The sequence below is a fragment of the Microtus oregoni genome, unplaced genomic scaffold (genome assembly GCF_018167655.1).
Source record: "Microtus oregoni isolate MIOR12 unplaced genomic scaffold, Mior012 000008F_ref0000371, whole genome shotgun sequence".
NCBI classification, from domain to species: domain Eukaryota; kingdom Metazoa; phylum Chordata; class Mammalia; order Rodentia; family Cricetidae; genus Microtus; species Microtus oregoni.
In genome coordinates this window covers 18994023-19012436 of record NW_024543067.1, presented here as the reverse complement: position 1 = coordinate 19012436, position 18414 = coordinate 18994023, and positions in this window count along the sequence as shown.

Below are 18414 nucleotides of genomic sequence, written 5' to 3'. Positions count from 1 at the left end.
TTACAAATGGCTGGTGAACAGAGACAGCTGGCCAGAACTTCTGGGAGCTCATGGACTCTGGACTGGCAGCTAGGGAGCCTGCATGGGACCAGCCTAAGCCCTCTATATGCTTGTGACAGTTGTGTAGTTTGGTCTCTTTGTGAGGCTTCTAGAAGTGGAATCAGGACCTGTCCCTGGCACTTGACCTGGCTTGTGAGAACCCAATCCCCAAGCTGGGTTGTCTTGCCCAGCCTTGATACAGTGGGAGGAGCTTGGTTCTGCCTCAACTTGATTAACATACTGTATTGACTCCCATGGGGGGCCTGTCCCTTTCTGAATGGAGACAGAGGAGGAGCGGACATGGGGAGTTGTAGAAGAGAGATGAGGAAAGGAAACAAGAGGAGAAGAGGGAGAGGAAACGTTGGTCTGTGTGCAAAATAAATGAAAAAATATCAATAAAAAATGACAAGAGAGAGATAAAATTACTAACTCCTATAGTACAATAAAGGACAGCTGTAATTGTGAGTTAATCTATACACATTGTAGTCATTATTTCTTCAGTCTTCTCTTGGACTATTTGCCTAATTTCAGTGAATCATATAGCATTTGTAAACATAAAATTATTTCACTGAAAATTTAAAATTCAACTCATAAAGTCAATTAATTGAATCTCATTAAACAATATAAAAGATTTGATTAAAAACTTTAAACTGATATATAGGTGTTAAGTTGCATTTCACCAATAAAAATATGCACATGGTTTCAGAGGATGGTAGAGAGGCTTCCCAGGGACACCCTAACTGAGTCTCTAGAGAATGAATTGGGAAGTGTTTCAGAGAAGCTCTCTAGAGAATGAATTGGGAAGTGTTTCAGAGAAGCTCTCCTATGAGGTGGGTAATGACAGAAAAGCAGTGGTTTCCATGGTGAAGAAATTAGTTTTTTTAGAAAGAAGAATGAAAGAAGAAAGAGTCTAGAGTCCTTTCTGGAAGGTTTAGTTCCCATGTATCTTATCAGACTACCATGGATTAAAGCTGGATTTCAACAACAACAGAAACAACAGAAAGTCTACAAAGTCATGGAAGCTGAAAAAAAATCACTACTGAATTACCAGTGGGTCAAGGCCAAAATAAATAAATAAAATTAAAGACTTCCTAGAAATAAATGAAAATGAATATACAGCATACCCAAAATTATGGAACACAATGAAAGCAGTGCTGAAGAAAGTTCATAGCACTAAGTGCCTTCATAAAGAAATTAAGAATATCATATAATAGTGACCTAACTGTACACTCTAGAATAAACAGAAGAAAACACATCCAAAAGGAGTAGATGGCAAGAAATAATCAAACTGAGGGCTGAAGTCAATAAAATAGAAACAAAGAGAGGAATACAATGAATCATTGAAACAAAGAGTTGGTTCTTTGAGAAAATTAAAAATATAGATAAACCCTTATCCAAACTAATTAAATGACAAAGGGAAAATATCCAAATTAACAAAATCAGGATCAAAAGAGTGCTATAACAACAGACACGAGGAAATACAAAGAATCATTAGGTCATACTTTAAAACCTGCATTCCCCAAATTGGGCAATCTAAAAGATATGGACAATTTTCTCAATAGATACCACTTACTAAAATTAAACCAAGATCAGATAAACAATTTAAATAGGGCTATAACCCTTAAGGGAATAGAGGCGGTCATTAAAATTCCCCCCCCCCAAAAAAAAGCCCTGGAGCAGATGGTCTTAGCACAGAAGTTTACCAGATGTTCAAAGAAGAGCTAAAACCTAGACTCTTCAAATTTTTCTACTAAATAGAAATAAAAGGAACATTGCCAAATTCATTTTATGAGACCACAGTCACCCTGATATCCAAACTACTCAAAAACTCAATAAAAACAAAATTACAGACAAATTTCTCTCATGAACATTGATGAAAAGATATTCAATAAAATACTTGCAAACTGAATTCAAGAACACATCAAAAAGATCATTCACCATGATCCCAGAAATGCAGGAATGATTCAACATATGAAAATTTGTCAATGTAATCCACCATATTAACAAACTGAAAGAAAAAAACCATAATCATCTCATTATATATTGAAACAGCCTTTGACAATATCTAACATTCCTTCATGATAATGTCTTGGAGAAATCAGGAATACAAGGTACATACCTAAGTATAATAAAGGCAATTTACAGAAAGTCAATAACCAACATCAAAGCAAATGGAGAGAAACTCAAAGCAATTCCATTAAAATCAGGAATAAGACAAGGTTGTCCACCCTTTCAATATCTTTTCAGTATAGTGCTTAATGTTTTAGCTAAAGTAATAAGACAGCCAAAGGAGATCAACTGTATATAAATTGCAAAGCAAGAAGTCAAAGTATCATTATTTGCAGATGATATGATAGTATACAAAAGCAACCCCAAAAATTCTACTAGGAAATTTTCGGTAGCTGATAAACACATCCATTGAAGATACAAGATTAATATACAAAAAATCATTAACCCTCCTATTTCCAGATGATAAATGGACTGAGAAAGAAATTAGGAAAGAACACCTTTCACAATAGCCACAGATAATATAAAATATCTTGGTGTAACTGTACTAAAGCAATAGAAAGACCTGTATGGCAAGAATTTTAAGTCTTTGAAGAAATAAATTGGAGAAGATATCAGAATATGGAAAGATCTCCCATGCTCAGAAAACAGTAGGATTTGAGTAGTGAAAATAAACATCTTACTAAAAACAATCTATAGATTCAACCCAATTACTATCAAAATTTCAGCACAATTCTTTACAGAACTTGAAACAACAATACTCAACTTCATATGGAAAAGGAAAAAAACTCAGGATAGATAAAAACAATCCTGAACAAGAAAAGAACTTCTGGCAGTATCTCCATCACTGATTTTAAGCTGTGATACAGAGTAACGACAATAAAAACTGAGTGGTATTGACATGAAAATAGATGATTAATGGAACAATATCGAAGACCCTGATGTAAATCCACACACCTTTGGACATGTAATTTTTGATAAAGAAGCTAGAGATGTACAATGGATAAAAAAGGTGGACTGGGGTCATGTAGAGATGAGGACAGGAGGGATTAGACAGGGAGTGCAATGGAGGGGAAAAATTACTGGGAGAGATGGCTGGAACTGGGGGACACTGTGAAAATCTAGCAAAGTGGAAATTTTCTGGAAGCTGCAAGACTGACCCAAGTGACAAAGGATCCAGAGCCTGAAATAGCCATCTTCTATAACCAGGTAAGTTTCTTAGCATTAGGACTGGGGCATCCACCTATCCACAAAACCTTCAGCCTACAATCTGTTCTGCCTGCAAGATATGCTAAGGTAATGGTTTTGCAGAGATGTGAGAGTGGACAACCAATGATTGATCCAGCTTGAGGCCAAGACATGAGAGCGACCCTGCAACTGATACTGTCTGGATGACCAGGAACCAAAGACTGGACAGTTCAGAGACCTAAGATAGAGTCAGGTGTCATTGTCCAAAGAGAATAAAAGAACACAAGTCAATGAAATGATTTCTAATGATATTCTGTAATACTAGCAATTTGGAGCCCAGTCCAGAGGCCATTAGTGAGGCTCCACCCAGCAACTAATGGAAGCTGATTCAGAGACCCACAGCCACACATAAGGTGGATTACAGGGGAAATCTTACAGCAGATGGGGAGGAAAGATTGTAGGAGCCAGAGGGGTTGTGAACATTATGAGACCATGGCTCACACAACTAAGCAGGACTGACAGGGACTTGCAGAGACTGAAGAGACAACCATAGAGCCTGCATGGGTCTGTGCTAGGTCCTCTGCATATACGCAATGGTTGTACAGCTTGGTGTTACTGTGGGACTCCTAGCAGTGAGAGTGGGGGTGTCTATGTCTTTTTTGCCTGCTGTTAGGATCATTTCCCCCTCATAGATTGTCTCCTCCAGCCTTGATAGGAGGATTTGTGCCTAGTCTTATTGTAATTTGTTATACTGTATTTGGTTGATATCTCTAGGAGGCTTGCTTTTTCCTGAAGGAAAAATAGAAGAGCAATGGATCTAAGGAAGAGTGGAGGTGGGAGGGAAGGATTATGAGAAGCGGATGGATCGGAAACATGGTCAAGATGTAATGTATTAGAGAAGAAGAAATAAAAAAAGAATATTAATTTAAGAAAGCAATGCACCTTTAGCATTATTGTTTGGGGTTCTGCTGAGGGATAAGTTGGGAGGTAAGGATATCTTATACTGACTAAGGAAAATGACAGACCTCAGAACTTTAGTGGGGTGGCAGTGTCTGAGGAAGGAAGGTCTATTAGTTGGCTCTGCTGTCATCTAGATTCTACAGATTGGGAACTTGAAACTAGTTAGAGGGATATCGTCAGTTTGTCAGAAATCCCAAGGCTGGGAGGAGAAGTCAAAGGATGAAATTGCCCTATGTGGCATGACGAAGGAGCAAAAGACAGTCCAGAGAGAATGAAAGGGAAAACAATATCCACAAGGAAACAAGAGCTGTGGAACAACAGAACTTACACACTTTTAACAATGTGAATAACATAGCTGTGGACTACTTTCTAGGTAGGAAGCCGAATGTCTTTTCAGTCCTATTTTCTGGAAATCTTGTTTTCAATTTTTCATCAACTTCATTTCAATAACTTTTTCTTTGAAATTCATGAGATTATTGAGACATGCATGTTTCCTATGTCAAAAAAAATATGTTTGTGAACTATAAACGATTTTGACTAAATATACAAATAAATATTAATTATTAGAAATGTGCGAACTGGTTGGGGTTGTAGCCAAGTTGGCAGGATGCTTGTCTAATATGCAAAAATCCTATGTTTGATCCCTAAAACCTCCATAAAAGATTTAATTGTTAAATGTTTGCGATCTTAGCATTGGGAGATAGAGGCAAGAGGATTGGAAATTCAGAATTATACTTGTCTACCCAATGAGACTGAAACAAGCCTGAGATACATGAGATCATTTCTAAAACAACAACAACAACAACAAAAAGAACCAGAAAGCATAAACAAAAAAGCTCAACCCCAACATTCTTGCTTTAGCTCTAAAATATATGAAATGTAAACACAATACAATTACACATTCATCTACAAGAGGCGAGAAGGTCTCATTTTTTAAAACTTGCATCTTTCCATGGCCTGTTCTTGAGCTCTAGGGCTGTGTCATCAGCCTCAGCCTAGTGTGCAAGCTTTTGGTCCTGAATGGTGATGCTGTTGGGCATCTGAGCCAGATCAGAGCTTCCTTTTCTGGGGCAGAAATACTACCCATCATTCTGTACAAACTTCCTTGTGTCATTATGGAATCTTCAAATCTGTAATCAGGCTTTAGGGAATAGCATCTTGGAAGACAAGAATGGGATACAGACACGCAAATGGACAACTTGACTTTTGTCAGTATGCATAATAAAACTGTCATGAGCTCCCGTTCATGCAGAAAAATCCTCTCTCATCTTGAGATATGTTAGGAACACTTGTATCATTCCGTAATAGCTGTGGTTGGTGATTGGAAAAAGGGTGAGTGATCCATGTCCTTGACTTCTAACTGAAAAAGAAAGGTTGGGAAAATATAAGACATTCACTGTTTTTTCTATTAAGGAGTTGCATTTGTACATCAACATTTGTGTGATTGATTTGTGACTCAGGCACTATCCCACACCAAAGCCTTTTGATAAATCCATGGGAGAGAAGGTTCACAATCTTCTAACAGTTTTTCTATTCAACTACAGTCATTAGGATTTGGAATGAACAGTGGACCACTTTTGAGAATAACACTATATAAACTGTCTTGGAGAAGGTAGAGTTTATTTTCCAGCATATAAATCAACGCTTAATTGATTCCACTCATTCACCATGTCCCATATTGTCTCAGTCAATGTAAAAGTTATGATCCCATGAAGAGATGTACAATGCAACCCAGAAGGGTGTGGCTTCACTTCCCACAAGAACACAATATCTACTACTTTGCCCTTAATGTTCATAGCTCCTATCCTTAAGTAAAAACCCTTCTTGTACAAACTAGATTTTCCTTCATTACTCGTGAAACAGATGATGGGATGACAGAATACAAGGAATAATGAGTTAATCTGAAAATGTTGTGTCCAGACAATAACTTTCTGTGATGTTAATCAGTGCAATCGCAGTCAGTTCTAGCACATTTTTTTTCTTGAATTCTGGAAGCCTAATATTAGGAATGGAAGCATGGATTATTTCAGAAGGCCTTCTTTGGGCACAGACTGACTCTGGCTTTTTACCTGATGTTATAGACTAAATGTAGCTTATTAAGTAAGTGTGAAGTCCAATAAGTGCTTACAATGTTTTTAAAAGCTCCAATTATTCTCAGCTATAAATGGGATATCTACAGCACACCTCATCCCTGCATGGTTTAGTGACCATTAAAGGAGATGAAAGCCATAAAAGCCACAGGTCAAGGATAATGAATGAAAGACAGTGTTTTCTGATAGTGACTGGACAAACGGACACAAAAACTCATAGAAGCTGTGGTTCCCTGCACAAGGTCAAGCCAACCTTCCAATGAGCAGTGTAGGGTCTCCTGCATCACCTCCTCGGGCTTAGGAACTGTTGACAGTTGATGACTTCTGAGGGATGGAGAGTCAGGCTTTTTTTTAGGAGTGTGACCCTTGGTAGTTCAATCATGCTTCAGAGGATGGTCCCACACTATGAATATGTAGACAACATAAACTTTATTTTGTGTACTATAAAAAAGAAAGAAAACATTGTTGCAAGTGGGTGGTGGTGCAGGGTAGATCTCAGAGGAATTGGGGAGAAAATGGCAAGTGGAAAAGATCTGAATCCATATGCATGTATCAAATAATTGAATAAAATATTATGTTTATTCATATTTGAAGCCTCTCCCTCTAGCATTTTTGATGCTATAAAGCAGAAGCCTATGTATTCCCGCCTCCTGGTGAGCCTCTGACAAGAGAATTGCCTCCAATCATTCTAAACCCGGAGCCAAACTTCTCTGCGTGGGATTTTGAGGCAGCGATGGGGGAGCCAGAAATAAACCAAACATTGGCAATGAAAACTGTCTTCTTCAATCAGTCCTTCCAGAAATGTGTATTTACTGTCGGTTATAAAAACTTTATGACCCTTTTTACAGCTCTAACTGTCCAGTGTTTGATTTAACCAGAAAACATGCTAGTAATTTGCTCCTTGCTATGAGCATATTTTTCAAGATCTTGATGTAACAGGCATGGTTCTGCAATTTTGCTTTCCTTAAAGAGCCAGAACTTCCAAATGAAATTTTCAGGTCACAGACAAGACAGTGAGGGAGAGTGTCTGTCAGCCAAAACACCTTAGATTAATGTTTAGATTAATTTTTAAACACTTTTGAAATGAGAAACTTACCTAAGTTGTATACAAATTTTGTTAAAATTTTCTGTATGCGAAGCTAGCATGATCTACAGAACTCATACAGAATTTGCTTTGTTATTTAAACAAAACGTTTGAGGATCATCTAGGTCACCATTGCAGAGCAATTGGAAGGACGTGCATTAGTGAGTCTCAAGGAAAGAATTCCATATCTGCTTCCTCCTTTTTACTCTATCCAGTTCCTGTATCTCCATGGGGCCTGTAGCCTCTGGAGAATATACTTCAGCTTTGATTAGATGTGATGCTAAGGTATATGTTTTATTAGGTGCTACTGTATGCTTATATCCCCACATGGAGGCTCAATTTAGAATTACTCTGGAGAAGCATCAATTATTTATAATTATGGGACTTGATTGACTCTTGGAAAATCAATTAGGGCATCTGAATGTAATACAAAATAAGAATACATACTCCTTATCTAAAACTGAGACAATTCTAAGGAAAAAGAAAACTTTCTCAACTAAAACAAACAACAAACTGCCTATTCGTCCAAATAGGTTCAAATTATCTGGATACTCAGTTATGTGTGCTGTCCCTCAGAAACCCCTGTAGGGTCTGGGGTGAAGACTAACGGGAAACTATAAAGTTGTTGGAATAAACAGGAGCATAAATCATTCATGGGTTCAGTCAGTTCTAACCCCAAGAATGTATGGGCTTGGGAATAGATTATCTAAACAATATTTCTTTCCCAGGCTGCTCTTCAGAAGAAACAGCTGGCTTGGATTAAAAGAAGTGGAGTTTAAAAAGAACTCAATAGAAATGTTTCTAAACACTTCCCAGACTCAGGTAAGAGAGGAGAGCAGAATATGCTTCACTCTGTCCCTTCATTTCTTCCCCTTTTGATTTACTCAGATTTCTTTAGCTATTGAATTGCAGGTTTTTAGTTGAGTAATGTAAGACAGATTTACAATATCGCATTGATGTCAAAGTTAGCCATCTCTTAGCCCACCACTCTGAAATCATGGTGTCAATTGAAAAGTCACAAAAAGCAAGCGATTTGATAAGATTTTGCCAAAATATCAATTTTGCACCTAGGTGCTCTTCATTTACTTATTACATGTTGAATCCCTCTGGGAAATAACAGGCTTTTGCTTAGCTCCAGTTAGGCTCCCTTTGTATAAAGGATGGCTAAATTCTCCAAGCAGCTAACAGAGCTAGTCATTCAGCTGTGTTTGTATAAGTCTAAAACCCAGGCAGAAGTAGAGGAGGTGAGAGGCGGTAAGGTAAAGACATCTGCTCTAACAGACTGGAAAAAAAATTATAACAGCAACCAGGCTCAATCCTCCACACCCTCAAACATCTTGAGGCAGTACCACAACTAGAGTTCACTGAGCCTGGAATATAAGGAGATTATTTTTAGATGAGCTTTCAAAAGCAGAGGTAATTCTAAATTACATTCAAGTATTTTGAAACTGAGAAGTAATAGAATTTCAAAATATGGGTACTGTCTACAGCCCCTATGCCTGTTCCAGCATGTTCAGCCTGTGCTGTCTTGTTTATGGCATTTTTTTTTCTCTTCTGCTTCAAATCAGTACAAGTTGGTGTTCTTGGAATGGACACCTAAGTAGATGCCTTGTAGCTGAAGTTGTAGCTCTGCACAAGACTGCAGGACAGGCTGTTGCAGGACAGGCTGATGCAGCTGCCTGATGATAGGCAGAGTGTCTTGGAAGAACAGCAAATTTTATCATTCTACCTCAAGGCAATGGTAGGAAAGACACCTGACACTTGCCCTGGATTCCCTATGTGTGCATATCAGTTTACGTGATTGTACCTGACCATATACTCACATGCATGTAACACACACACACTTCAAATCAAATGATAAAATGAACATAAAATAGAAGAGGGATAAGATATACACATATCCTTGCTCAAAAGCTCTCAGATAAAAGTTTGTATATATACTCCAAAGAGATTTTTACATTGAAAAGACAAATAATAGGTTGTAGAAAAATTTGACCCTTACCTAACAATTATTAAGGTATTGCCTTAACTGATGGCAATGCTTAAATTAATATTTGGTCTCTATAACCACATCTATACTTGCCCTGATTCTAATATTATGGCCCAGGGGCTTAAATATTGTATATTCAAAGTAATTTTCAAGTTCTTCACTATTCAATTTCTTCTGTATAAAATTGTATTTGTTGGCATCATCTCACTTAAATGTGTTACCATTACACTTAAATTCCATTTTTTTTTTTTTTTAGAATAGCCTAGCCAATTTGCCTGAAATGAGATCCGATAGCCAGGCAAATCTCTCATGCTAAATGCTAACATAGAGTTCCTGCTTGGTGGGCTCCACGGATAGACTGAGCAGGAAGTAATCAGCACCAAGGACAGCGTCAACGGGCCCACTTCAGGTTTGACTGCTCCATGGAATTACTTCTCCGGACTTACTTGGCTACCTCCCTGCACGATGTGCACGACCTGCATGCGTTCATCACCTGCAGCACTCCACTTCAGCTCCTTCAAATCTCAGAACAGATTATCTGTCTCAGAAATTTTACAGATGTATCAAGTATATACCCTGATCATGAAACTCTTGATCTTTAACTCTCAAACCTGAAAATGTTTCAGAACCAGTGTGAATTAAAATTATATATCTTGGCCACTCCCACACACTTTGTGATCCAAAGGCTGGTCAGTGAGCTCTGGGTATTTCTCTTTTTAGTTATATATTCTGATGTTGGGACTGATCAAACCAATAACACTTTATCATTGTGAATCCTGCTATAAAAAGATTTTCTTTTATTTCCTGATGTAAAATATGGATAATTTCACCTCGTCTTTACTGCATTTTAATTCCTCCTCAGTTCTGTTCACTAACACTTATTATTTAGCATTTTAGTGTTACCTTTATTATTTTGGTATTATTTTTATTCCTTTAGTATTATTTCATTTCTACGGGTTGAATTGTGTTCCATCAAAGGATAGATGCTGAAACAATAGTTTGCCATACAATGTGCTATATTCGGGTAAAGAGTCATAACAGAGAAAAAACTTAAATTCCAGACGTGCTTCAGTTCTTACTTGAAAGGGGATTTTGGACATGGGTAGGACACACACAGCTGTAAGATCATCTGAAGACACTGTCAGAAGATGCTGTGTGACTAAAGGCAGATGGCATATGTATTTGAGGCAAGAACATCATTCATTGATGGCAAACATCAGGGAGCAGAAGAAGTAACGAAAGATTCCACAATAGAGACATCAGCAAGAACCTGACTCTTTTAATACCTTCCCTTCAAACTAGTAACCTTCAGCACTGGAAAAAAAAATCATTTTTTAAATATTAAAGCCACTGTTTGGGGGGCACTTTGTTATAGTAAAATCTACACACTCATTCCAAGTTAAATCAGTGAACATATATATAGGCCTTTAAGTGAAAAAAATTACTACATTAGCTGGATATGGCCATATATGCCTGAAATCTCAACACAGAGTAGTCTGAAGCAGGAGTTTTGAGATTGAGGGCAGCCTTGGCTACAAAATGAGATGACTGCAAACTCAACTGAGATATCTTATTTTTTTGAAACTAAAAATTTTATGTGAGTAAACACAGACCTAAAATATGACCTCACACTGTGAGTGTCCTAGATAAAAGGGATTGGAAAATATTACCATAAGTGAGACTACATCCTGACGTCTTTAAATTAGAAGTTTAAATTCAAAAGACTAAGAGACTTTTGTTCCCCTGTAGGTGACATGTCTCTTAAACGTAGTGATGAGTGGATTGATCCATAGGCAAAGGCTCCGCACTGAGAATCTGAGTTTTAAAACAAGAAGAAAACAAGTGATCTTTACTGTGCTGACACTGAAAATCTTCTGTCTTCTAGTTCTTGAAAATACACACCACGTTACCATTATCTATTGCTAACCCACTTCGCAACAGCACACCATAACTTCTTACCCTCATCTAGACAATAAGTGTGGGGATAGATATATTTACCCTGACTTCTAGCACACATTTTAAAAAGGCACATGTGGTGCTTTGTAAGTATGAACTATTTCTAAGCTTTTAACTTGTCAATTAAAACAAATACAAATAAAGAAATGAAGTAGTCCTACTTCCTTAAAAGGGACTTTTGACTTTCATGAACAGCATTTAAATAATCTCCAACATAAACTCTAGGCAGAGGGAACAGATGTTTTAGCTATAGCATGCCTGGGAAAAACGAGGTAGGATCATGCATATGAATACTCCAATTCATTTACTTCATTGTTTCTAAGCTGTATGTATATTTAAGATAGATTTAAAATTTTAGTGACTTCATATTCTGATTTGATCATTTATTTCAGCTCCATTTTATGAAAAATATTTCAACATGTAAAGAAATAGTTCGATCATAATAATCTTTCATTCCAGTAACTAATCATTAAAAGTAATCGCTCAATTAATTATAACTAGATATTGCAAAATTTGGAGTGATAAAAAGGGATGTAAATAGGAAAATAAATACACCCATAATTTTGCTACCCACAGGCAAGAACTACCAATATGTGAACTTTTGTCTTCATACTTTTAAAGTAAATTTTTGAGAAATACTGAAAACACCCTCTAACCCTCCTATTCTTACATAACTTTCCTTCTTTTCCAAAACTTCTATTCATTATTGTTTTAGAACAGTCCAAGTGGTAACTAAATTGTGACTTTTGCAATTGCTCTAGAGCAAGAAGATATTTTTTTTCATATGGTATTTAAGACGATGCTTTGTTGAAGGGGCCCTCATAGGAGATTTGTTTTAGGGATCTTCTTGAAACTTTGGGCAAATGTGTCAGATGAACATTGTAAAGAATACTGATAAATAGCACTAAATTAATTTTAAGAAAAATACTTCTGTTTATTTTCAAACAGAAAAGGTAAGAACAATGCCAGGTGGTGGTGGTGCACGCCTTTAATCCCAGCCCTCAGGAGACAGAAGCAGGTAGATAGATCTCTGTGAGTTCAAGGTCAGCCTGGTCTATAGAGCAAGTTCCAGGACAGGCTCCAAAGCTACACAGAGAAACCCTATCTCAAAAAAAAAAAAAGACAGAAAAGAAAAAGGAAAGTAAGGATAAGAACATGTTTTTTGTTTGTTAGTTTTTTGTTTTTCCCAGACACAAATTCATACACAAGGAGAAAAAACATCTCGCTAATGCATCTTATTATTTTTACTATGCCTGCTTTGACAGCACAGGATTCTTTCTAGTTTATAAAGTTATTGAATTACCCATCTGGGAAAGAAATCCTTTTTTCTACCTATGAGAAAAGTGAAGCTAATGCCGGGCAGTGATGGCACACACCTTTAATTCTAGCACTTCTGAGATGGAGGCAGGTGGTTCTCTTTGAGTTTGAGACCAGCTTAGACTACAGGGCAAGAGCCAGGACAACTAGGACTGTTACACAGAGAAACCCTGTCTTGAAAAACCAAAAGAGAGAGAGAGAGAGAGAGAGAGAGAGAGAGAGAGAGAGAGAGAAAAGAAAAGAAAAGAAAAGAAAACTAAGGAGGTCAAGTATCCTGTTAGAACCAGCGCTAGCAGGAGGCAGGGTCAGGACACATGTCATCCAATGGAGTCCCACTTTAGCTCTCTGCCAAGTTTTCAAGTCACTATGAGCAAGTTGTCTATAATTATCATCCATTTAAGTCCTCTTAATGAGGATCTCCAAGCTCAAATTAACATTTTAACTGCACATGGATTATTTTTTTAAATGACATGAATAACTACAAAATCACATGTAATGAGAGATGTATTTTGAATTGTAAAATTAAAATTCCTTGTAAAAAAGTGCTTGAGACAAGCAGTGAGCTTGGTTTTAGAAAGGGCTGTAATTCTTGGGCATTTTCAAAAGGAAGAGGCAGCCAAGAAAATATACCCCATAGATCTTCTGTTGAGATGATGTTGTTTTTGTTACTGTTACTGCTCTCTTGCTGTGAAATACACCATGATCAAGGAAACTTATAAAATATAGCATTTAGTTGGGGGCTTGCTTGCAGTTTCAGTAGGTTAGTTCATGACCATTATGTGAAGGAACATGGCAGGAGGCAGACAATGATGGTGCTGGAGAAATACCTGCTGGAGAAGTACCTGAGAGGTTATGTCTTATCTGAAAGTTGAATGCAGTGAGAGAACAACACTGGTCTTTGGGTTTTTTAAACCTCAGTGCCCAGTCCCAGTGACAGACACACTTCTAACAAGGCCATGTCTCCTAATCCTTCCCAGACAGTTCCACCAACTGGGAACCAAATGTTCAACTATATGAGCCTATGAGGGTTATTCTCATTCAAACTACCGCAGGTGTGTTCTGCCATGTTGCATGCTGAATCCAATGCAGCCTATCTCCTGTAAATGTATTTTCAAGATGCTTCTCCCCATTAAAGATTAGAGAGAGAGGAAAGACAAGGTGAGCCAAGCTTCTTGGGAATTGAGGGAGTGAGAGGTTTTCCCTAGTACTCCTTCGTGGAAACTAGGTTGCTGCCCATTGGCATCCAGCAAAGCATCAGTTCTGGCTCGTGCTCTGAAGAGTCTCTACACTCTTCCTCTCCCCACCATTCTCAGAGGTTCTTTGTCACATCTAATTCCATCTTGGATTTTACTTCTTTGGGTACCTGAACCAACAGAGAAAGCAATAAATACAAGGGAATTTAATTCATTCATAGACTGGAGCTTTCTATATAAATGGTTAGACAGAAGCCAGGTGGTGGCACAGATACCATTAATCCCAGCACTTGGGAAGCAAAGGGAAGTGGATCTCTGGGAGTTCAAGGCCAGCCTGGTCTATAGAGTTAGTTCTAGTACAGCCACAGCTACAGAGAGAAATCCTGTAAGAAAAAAAGAAAGGAAGGAAGGACTGGTCAGATAGTATTTTATTTAATAAAAAGAATTCCTTGTCACAAGAATCCCCAGTGAGGACACTGGTCTTGTTCATCAGTAAAGAGTTATGAAGATGACAACTATGTACTCCTTTCATTGATATGACAACCAAATTCAGAATGTTAGCCATGACAAAACCATTATATAAAGCCTCTCCATAATCTTCAACTGTGACAATTTCAGTATCTACAATAATTTTGTTTCAGAAACAAATTACCTTGTTTCTCAAGGTTAATAATTGCCCTGACTTGTGAATCCCAAGCAATAGTCAGCCAGGAAACATGTCCATCCATCACCTAATAATTTTAATCAACTGTCCCTAGCAATGGCCAATCTCACTTTGAATAACCCTGCCAACAGCCAATCTCAGATTGACTACTCCTAGCAATGGCCAGTCTCAAATTGACTGCCCCTAGAAATGGCCATTCTCAGGCCCGAAAGGAAAATTGGTAAATTCTTCTCAACTCACCCCATTTTTCCTGTAACTACCACAGCTTGAAAGTGGAAGGCAGGCTCTGATTCTGGCAGAGCAACTCTCTACCACTTTCCCTGTGCTCATTAGCTTTTGTCAACTTGACACAGGTTTGACTTGCTTGGGAGGAGGCAATCTCACAGGAGGAATTATATCCTTCTAATTACTAATGATGTAGGAGTGTGTGACTCTCTGAAGGAGGTGCCATGCTCTGGGAGGTGACCCTGGGTGGCATAAGAGGGGCAGTTGAGTGAGCTAGATGAAGCAAACAAGTAAACAATGTTCCTTCATGTACCCTTCCTTGGTTTCCCTCCATGAGACACTACTACCTAAAAGACGAAAGAAACAATTTTCTCAGTTTTAGTAGGTCCCATTTATTCAGTGTTGCCCTTAATGTCTGTGCTGCTGGGGTTACACATAGGAAGTGATCTCCTGTGCCCATCTGTTGTAAGGTACTTCCCACTTTCTCTTCTATCATAGGTTCAATGTGTTCTTACTGATATTGAGGTCTTTAATCCATTTGGACTTGAGTTTTTGCATGGTAATAGATATGGGTCTATTTTCATTCTTCTACAGGTTGACATCCAGTTATGCCAGCACCATTTGTTGAAGATGCTTTCTTTCTTCCATTGTATACTTTTAGTTCCTTTATCGAAAATGAGGTGTTCATAGGTTTGTGGGTTAAAATTCGGGTCTTCTATACGATTCCATTGGTCGACTTCTCTGTTTTTATGCCAGTACCACACTGTTTTCATTACTGTAGCTCTGTAATAGAGTTTGAAGTCAGGTATGTAATGCCTCCAGAAGATCCTTTTGTAAAGCAAAGGAAACTGTCACTAAGACAAAAAGGCAACCTACTGACTGGGAGAAGATCTTCACCAACACCGCAACAGACAAAGGTCTGATCTCCAAAATATATAGAGAACTCAAGAAACTAGACTTTAAAATGCTAATTAACCCAATTAAAAATGGGGAACTGAACTGAACAGAGAATTCTCAACAGAAGAAGTTCAAATGGCCAAAAGACACTTAAGGTCATGCTCAACCTCCTTAGCGATCAGGGAAATGCAAATCAAAACAACTTTGAGATATCATCTTACACCTGTCAGAATGGCTAAAATAAAAAACTCCAATGATAGCCTTTGCTGGAGAGGCTGTGGAGGAAGGGGAACCCTCATCCATTGCTGGTGGGAATGCAATCTTGTGCAACCACTTTGGAAAGCAGTGTTTCGGTTTCTCAGGAAATTCAGGATCAACCTACCCCTGGACCCAGCAATACCACTCCTGGGAATATACCCAAGAGATGCCCGATCATATGACAAGAACATTTGTTCAACTATGTTCATAGCAGTATTATTTGTAATAGCCAGAACCTGGAAACAACCTAGATGCCCTTCAATGGAAGAATGGATGAAGAAAGTGTGGAATATATACACATTAGTGTACTATGCTGCGGTAAAAAACAATGACTTCTCGAATTTTGCATGCAAATGGATGGAAATAGAAAACACTATACTGAGTGAGGTAACACAGACCCTAAAAGATGAACATGGGATGTACTCACCCATAATTGGTTTCTAGCCACAAATAAGGGTCACGGAGTCTACAATTGGTGAACCTAAAGTAGCTAAGGAAGAAGGTGAACCAAAGGAAAAACATATAGTTATCCTCTTGGAAGTAGACAAAATTGCCGGGGAGAAAATTGGAATCTTGGGGGTGGGGTGGGATGGGGTTAAGGGGAGATGGGGAGAGAAAAGGGAGAAGGGGAGGAAGGGGGGATCTTGGGGAAAAAGGATGATTGGGATAAAGGAAGGTTGGATAGGGGAGCACGGAAGCACAATTCTTAGTTAAGGGAGCCACCTTAGGGTTGGCAAGAGACTTGAACCTAGAGTGGCTCCCAGGAGCCCAAGGCTATGTCCCCAGTTAGTTCCTTGGGCAGCTGAGGATAGGGAACCTGAAATGACCCTATCCTATAGCAATACTGATTAATATATTGCATATCACCATAGAACCTTCATCTGGTGATGGATGGAGATAGAGACAGAGATCCACACTGGAGCACTGGACTGAGCTCCCAAGGTCCCAATGAGGAGCAGAAGGAGGGAGAACATGAGCAAAGAAGTCGGGACCACGAGGGGTGCACCCACCCACTGAGAGAGTGGAGCTGATCTATTGGGAGCTCACCAAGGCCAGCTGGACTGTGACTGAAAAAGCATGGGATAAAACCGGACTCTCTGAACATGGCGAACAATGAGGGCTGATGAGAAGTCAAGGACAATGGCACGGGGTTTTGATCCTACGTAATGTGATGGCTTTGTGGGAGCCTAGCCAGTTTGGATGTTCACCTTCCTAGATATGGACGGAGGGGGGAGGACCTAGGACTTACCACAGGGCAGGGAACCCTGACTGCTCTTTGGACTGGAGAGGGTGGGGGAGAGGAGTGGGGGGAGGCGGAGAAGGGTGGGAGGAGGGGGAGAAGGGTGAGAGGAGGGGGAGAAGGGTGGGAGGGTGGAAGGGAAATGGGAGGCTGGGAGGAGGCGGAAACTTGTTTTTTTTCCTTTTCTCAATAAAAAAAAAAAAAACAGAAACAATTTTCTCCCCAAGTTACTTTTGGTTGTGGTGGTTTATCACAGAAGCAGAAACAGAATTAGGACACTCCCTAAATAAAAGCTTCCACTCTCTAGCACAAACAAGCAAACAAACATCCATAAAGGTGTCTTTCAACTTGGACAGAATGTCCTGAATGTTGATCTTTAAACTAGGTTTAAAGCTTCAATAAGGTTATTTTTGTTTTTATTTTAATTTACTAATTCTAGGCCATTTGTCTCTTGTTTTGAATCCTGTCTTCCCAGGACTGCTTGGCAGTATTCTCTACAGCATATACACCTCTATTGTCAAAAAGGGAGAATGGGTGTGAGCTTGTCAATACAGTTACTTAAAACACTTCAGAATGCACAGCATATGTGGATGCTTAATTTAACTTCATACCCTAAGGACAGTTAGTTGTACACTAATCAGAAACCCAGAGGTGGCGACAGGAAGTGTCTTGTCTGAATCTGTTAATTAGCATGGGAAACTTAGACATACTTTTCCACTCTTCAAATGAGCAGTCCTTTTCTTTCTTCCTTCTTCTTGGTTTTGGTTTATTTTTTTGACATGCAGTTGACCAGGTTTTATTAATTCCACATTCTTTGAATATATCTACAGGACAGAGAACCAGAACTATCAGAACTACAATCTCATTTGGTTGTCAAACACACATATACACACACATGCATACACATAGACATACAGACACACAAATACACACATACAGACATATACATACACACATACAGACACATACATACCCACATACACATGCATACACACATACATATATACACATACACACATGCATACACTTACATGAATGCTTATACATACATATATATGCATACATACTACATACACTCATACAAATGCATTCACATACATACAAACAAATATACACATGAGTGCATATACATTATGTCTGGGGCCATACACACGCATAGATTTATACACACATATATACATACACACTCACTCAGTGCAGGAGTACAAAGTATGACTGAACAGAGCCTTTTGAGTCAGGTATGTGTCTGTCACCAGCCTTAAGGGAACCATCTTCTCCTCCTAGACAGCTTGTATGCATGCCAAGA